Source organism: Leiobunum rupestre, chromosome 2, assembly GCF_980474605.1.
Source record: "Leiobunum rupestre chromosome 2, qqLeiRupe1.1.hap1, whole genome shotgun sequence".
NCBI classification, from domain to species: Eukaryota; Metazoa; Arthropoda; class Arachnida; order Opiliones; family Sclerosomatidae; genus Leiobunum; species Leiobunum rupestre.
The window spans coordinates 9,028,826-9,034,825 of NC_143385.1; positions in this window are offsets into that span (position 1 = coordinate 9,028,826).

A 6,000-nucleotide genomic window follows, 5' to 3' on the forward strand; every position below is an offset into this window, starting at 1 on the left:
AAAACAATGGATGAATGCGTTTAAGTTAAAGTTCATAGAAAAATGCTTTTTATGCTGAGTTAGAGAATATTTAAAAACATTCAATGTATATTATGTTTCTTTAATAGTAGCCAAATGTAATTAGGGCTGTGCTAGTACTCGAACATCATCGAATACTCGGCCTTTTTTTTAAATTCGACTACTCGAACTCTACTTCGAATAAGTAATTGGATAATACTCGTCGATTACCGAGTACCAAAAAATTGCATATTCGGGTACCCGATTACTCGAATAAGCTGCTCTCTAAACTCGTCGAGCATTGGTTTTTACACACAATCCTAAGGATTTGTGTGTATTAGTCTCACGTACAGTGTCGCCGATGCCGCCGTGTCGCGCATATCTCTTCAACGGTTAGGGCTAGAAGGCTCAATGATATCTCGTTCGAATGTACATACATCGCCATTGATAGCCTTTCATAAAGTTTTCAAATCGGAGAACTAGATGTTGGGCATTTTCCCAATTTACTATTTTCGGTGATTTCGCTTTATGTGGTAGATATTTTATTTAAAATTAAGTCCGATAACGTTAAAAAAATATTATTGGATAGGTTAGGATTCAGCGGACCTACAACTTCGGTTATATCAGTAAATATTAAATTTAAGTTAAGTTTTCAGGGTAATTTACGGGACCCCAATTTTCGTGGTTTTTTATTTTCGCCTAAAAATCTACATACAGTTCCTTAATTTAAGTCCGATTTTCATGAAAGTTATATTTTTGAATAGCTGTGGTTTACATTTAACCTATAGTGCAAAAACGTTGCTTAATTTTAATTCTAAGTAAGGGTATTTGGGCAGCGTATACGGACCCCCGCAATTTCCAACATTGTAAATCCGCGTGTTTATAGAGGTCTACGCGAACGTTTCCCTCTAACGTTTTTCAAGGCCGTTCAGAGTGCACCGCGCTTTCAACGTATGACCAGAAATAACAATTAAGTATGACACTGATCGACCAAGTCTTCGGCGTATGACCAGAAGCTATAAGTGTGAAACTCAACGTAACAAATAAGTGTGATCAGAAGTAAGAAATAAGTACGATAAACTGATCGAACTAGTCTTTGTCGTATAACCAGAAAAATTAAGTGTGACACTCAACGGCTGACTAGTAGTAACAAATAAGTGTTATCAGAAGTAAAAAATAAGAGTGACACTGATCGAAGGAATCTTCGATGCTTTCAAATAAGTGTAAATACAATTATGTTTGACAGTGGATATATATTGGTTGTGATACCGGCGTTGCAGGTTGCTGTGAATAGCTCAAACAAACTTAACACATTAGAAGGATTGTGTGTATTCTGACCGTCGTACGTCTTTTTTCTATCCTCGTTACTTCAAAGTTCAAAGAGGTTTTTTTACAACTTTTTGGGGGGAAATAAATGGTACTTACAAAGTTGTGGAAACTGTGGTTCATTTAAATTAAAGGAATATTTTTCAGCATTGAAAGTTACTTTCTACTCCTTTTAAATTTAAATTCATAATTTCTTGAATAAAACCAGCTTCTAATCAAGAACTCGATAACCCGACACGATAAAAATATTACTCGAGGTTTTTTTAGTTACTCGACTCGATTAAGAGAAAATTTCATTGGGGGTTATATCCATAAATTATCTCAATAAAATCTTTCTTTTTTTGCATATTCAATCGATTTATAGCCGTGAATAATATCCATAAATAAACAGTTATCCGAAATTTTTAGGTTTAATCGAAATTTCGGAGGTAAATTTATCCGTTCCCAGAAGCTCTATATAAGCAGACATCAAACTTTAACCATAGCCAATAATAAAATTGTTAGTGACTAGAACTTCCTAATTAGCCTTTTCAGTTTACATAACGCCACTTAGCGGTCAACGCGAAAAGCTTTTTAATAAGCCTTGGAAAAATTCATGCCAACCAGGCTCACGAGCTAGCTTTCTTGATAAGGCTATAACCTTCGTAAGATATAAATTTTGAATGTGGAATTCTGTATATTTAAAGATTCATAAATAATATAAATAATTTCAAAGGATCTGGCTAATATCTTTCCTTTCTAACACCATAATACAATGAGAGTCACTGTCGAAAGAGTTGTAGTTAGAGAATAACTCTCGACACACGGTTCGACACGCAAATGCATTTGTTGGGCATGAAACTATCCGAATCTTCGAAAAAAATGACTTTCGTGGAGAGCGTGGAGCCATCTATTAATGGGAACGGAAGCTAAAATTCAAAATAGCGAAACAATTCCGTCGCCAGAGAGCCATTATAGAGTATTATATTTAGACCACTTTTACTCTACTTAGTGAACTTTAACCTAAATAATATATCCCATATAAAATATATTGTGCTACAATTACTATAATTGAAGTTATTGACAAATTTACAAACGAGCCAATCAACGCGAAGCATACTTTTATGTCCCGCCTTTTGGGTCAAAATGTAGCTTCAGCATCTTGTTTTGATTTCGACGCTAGCGACATCTGTTGGAAAAAGAGCTACTTCACCTAGAGCCGACACTTGCTTTAAATCTAATACTTTCCAAACCAAATAATAATATTAACCTTACCCACTATTAATACGTGCCCACGTGTTGGCCCAATTTCTTTTCTGAGCACAATTGTCGACTCGAGTTCGTAAAGAAAGCTGCTTGTAATTCTCTAGGAGCAACAAACACGGCACCCCACAAGAAGAACGCAACCCGTCTAAAGTCATGCATTTACTTGCGTACCGTTTTCATTGGTTAGAAGCTTTAGCGCCTGCTGCCGTCGGAAGCGGAAAATTCGGAAATTGTCTTCCCCCTTTCCGTAAAACATTCAGCGTAAAGGTCCCTCCAATGAAATTTGTACACAACACTGCGTTAGCGTGTTTAAAGGGTAGTTGCGTTCTCCTTGTGTTTGTTGCTCCTAGGTAATTCTTTAAGAAATGTCTCTGCTACTACAAAATATGTACATTCGTTTAAATAAAGGTATTTATTATTAATACTATCATTTACTATCAATATTATGTGTACGAAAATGGAAATATTTGGAACAAAGTATCGGTCAGAAACCCAGACCGTTCTTTAAAACTTGACAAACCAAAGATTTTTAATGGACGCTTCAATAAAAGATACTCGGTGTTTACTCCCCTCTCCAAATTCATCTGGGAAGGAGCTATTTCCGGTCGGTCGGTTAAACGGTTAGAATGGCTGGCCAAAAAGTCATATTTAAAGGCCGACTACATAAATCTTCGGTTTACTCTGTCTTTCACTGGAAGTAGGCTTACTGCAATACACGTGTGCCATGCAGTCAGCCTACTTCCTTTAAGCCAATTGGAGACGCGTTTTTGCCCTCATGAGAATTTTGCGTCAGATAAGAAACACGTCGGCTCACGTGTATAAGGAACATACTAATGTTAATTTTCGATAATATATTTTAAGGTAAAATATATTATGTTACTAAAACTAAGTATAAGAAGATAATATTGTTATTATTATCATCCTCTTATCAAAAATATATATAAAAACCATGGTTTTTATATATATTTTTGCTCTTATGGTATAAATAATTAAAATGATATGTAATATTTTTATAATACCGGGCAATTTTAAAGCTTCTCATGGAGGCAGAGTTAATTCATTTCGTATAAAATTATCTTTTGGAAAAAGATGAAAACTCATTCCCTTAGAACTAAACATATTACTTTTGCAGTACGGTATGCAACAAGTGTTTCCTTTTAACCAGGTATTTTTTTTGGCATGTTAAGGCTTATCAAAAAACGATGTTACGTTCGAGAAAGTTTCCAGTTTTCTAATATTTCAACAAGCACTATATAAATAATAACTTATGAGTCCTGGCTGTCGGAAATATTACTTCTTGGCAATTTCTGGGAAGATGTTTTATTTAAGCGCCTATTGAGTGGCAAACACGTTGTCTACAGTTTATTTCCATTCGCATGGAGCAGCTCGGGATTCCACTCGTGTTAGCCAACAATTTATTGCACTGGGTGGAAACTCGGAACAACTCTTTCCGCGTTGAGTTTGCAAGTCCTCTCCCCACTGGTTTAAAGGGTTTTCCCTCGAGCTCTTCGGTTTCCCCTTCCACAACAACTTGTAGAGGTTAATAGTTAGTGTAGGGAGCTGTTGGCTCGCGTGGCATGAAGGGCTTTCCACCACCCTCCTACACATTGTAACCCGGCCACCTGAACTAATAAATTAACTAATTAACTATAAATAAGTGTTGTCTGGGTTTTAACTAGAGCTATGAATTAGTGGTTTTAAAAGTCACTTGATGACTTAGGTCTAAGGTGGTGCCTTGGGTATTAGCTTAGCTGATTATTATTATTATTGAGAGATGTCGCGGTCGACGGGTCTTTCCGGTACATAACGACAATCGCATCCAATTTTGCTGAACTAATTTACTTATTTACATCATTTTTTATCTCATTTTTGTGAAAATATTTGTCTGCTACAAATTCTGAATTCGGTTATTCCGTGAATGTGACCAGGGAAGTCGTCTCAATAAACTCCGCTCTCCTTTTGCTTCTCCCATGACGTAGTCACTGATCTGAAATATTTTCAGTCGGGCGGTAACAGGGTTGCCAATTCAACTAGTAACCAACCAACTAAGCCAACTTCAATCCAACATGTAAAATAGATTTTGCTTTTACTTTCACCATGCTTTCACAAAAGAGACAAGCCTTTGCACACGTGTGCGTCCTGGTCGATGTAAATGTTAAATTTTATATGATATAAAGTTAAAATTTTACCTTTTTCAAACTTTTAAATAACTTTTACCGCCTTAAATGTGGTTTATTTCCGGCACCGCTTCAAAACCAAGAGACAAGGACTAAATAAAACCTTGCTTTCCATTCTACGCTCTCAGTTCTATTACTCCTTGGGGACTCGCTGATCGGCTTTTATTGAGAAATAGCTCATTGAAATTATGTTATACGGATTTAGTTTGTATATAGCGTTATATATTTTGGGCAGTTCTAAAAAATCCTTATTTTAGCCCCTGGTGAATAGTGCCTCCTAATTGAAATGAAGGACAATTCACGCTAAACCAAAGTTTGTGTTCTGAAATAAAAATAATCGAACAAGCTCTTTTCCGACGAAAGTTTATCTTGACAGGCTGGCGCTATATACGGGCGAGTGGGCATCTCCCGTATTCTACCTATAGGGGTACATCGTCTCATCTCCATTGATTTTCTTCGTCCCAAGAAAGCAAAGTCAAAGGTCTTCCTTTAAGGCAGGATTTACGCCGAAGCTATTTATAGAACTTTTACGAAGAATATTGTTATTAGAGAAAAGGTGCGCTCGGGACTTAAGACTCTTTCTGCAATATTGGCACAGCGAAAACATCTAGCCTAGGCCTTGGTTTATAAATAAGCTCAAAAGGTACGTTTAAAATTGAATGAACGGCTTTTATAGCTAAGATGCTTGATATTTCGATATTAATAAGTATTCATATTTTCAATTAACGCGGCCAAAAATTATGATACCGAGATCTATAAATGTTCAATTAGATCAAAATTAAATAACTTTTAAATAGGTAACAACAAATTGGTTTACGAATTACGTAATTTTCTTAAAACCCTCAAATGTCATAATTACGTAGTCTAATACGTAACCCAAGTCACCATCATAAGCCTAAGTTATCAAATTAGGTATATGATGAGCAATTAGGGTGGCGTAGGAAGGTGGGGTGGTCAGGGGTATTAAAAAAAATATTTTTTATTACGTTTAAGGGGGTCACAAAATTCAATATTTAAACCATAATAGAAAACATTCCTACGCGCCTTAGTTCCAGCATGGTTCCAGGTGCCCGACGGTAAGCCCATATTACTACTCGAGCCAACCACTCCCTACTCTTACTATACCCGTTAAAATTAAGAACCCTTCGAGAAGAGAACTTGACAAGAGCCGAAAGTCAACGCACTTATCCGACAGATTATCATAAGTATACCATAAGGTATTTGAAATCTTTCTAAATTGATTTGAATAATTTCG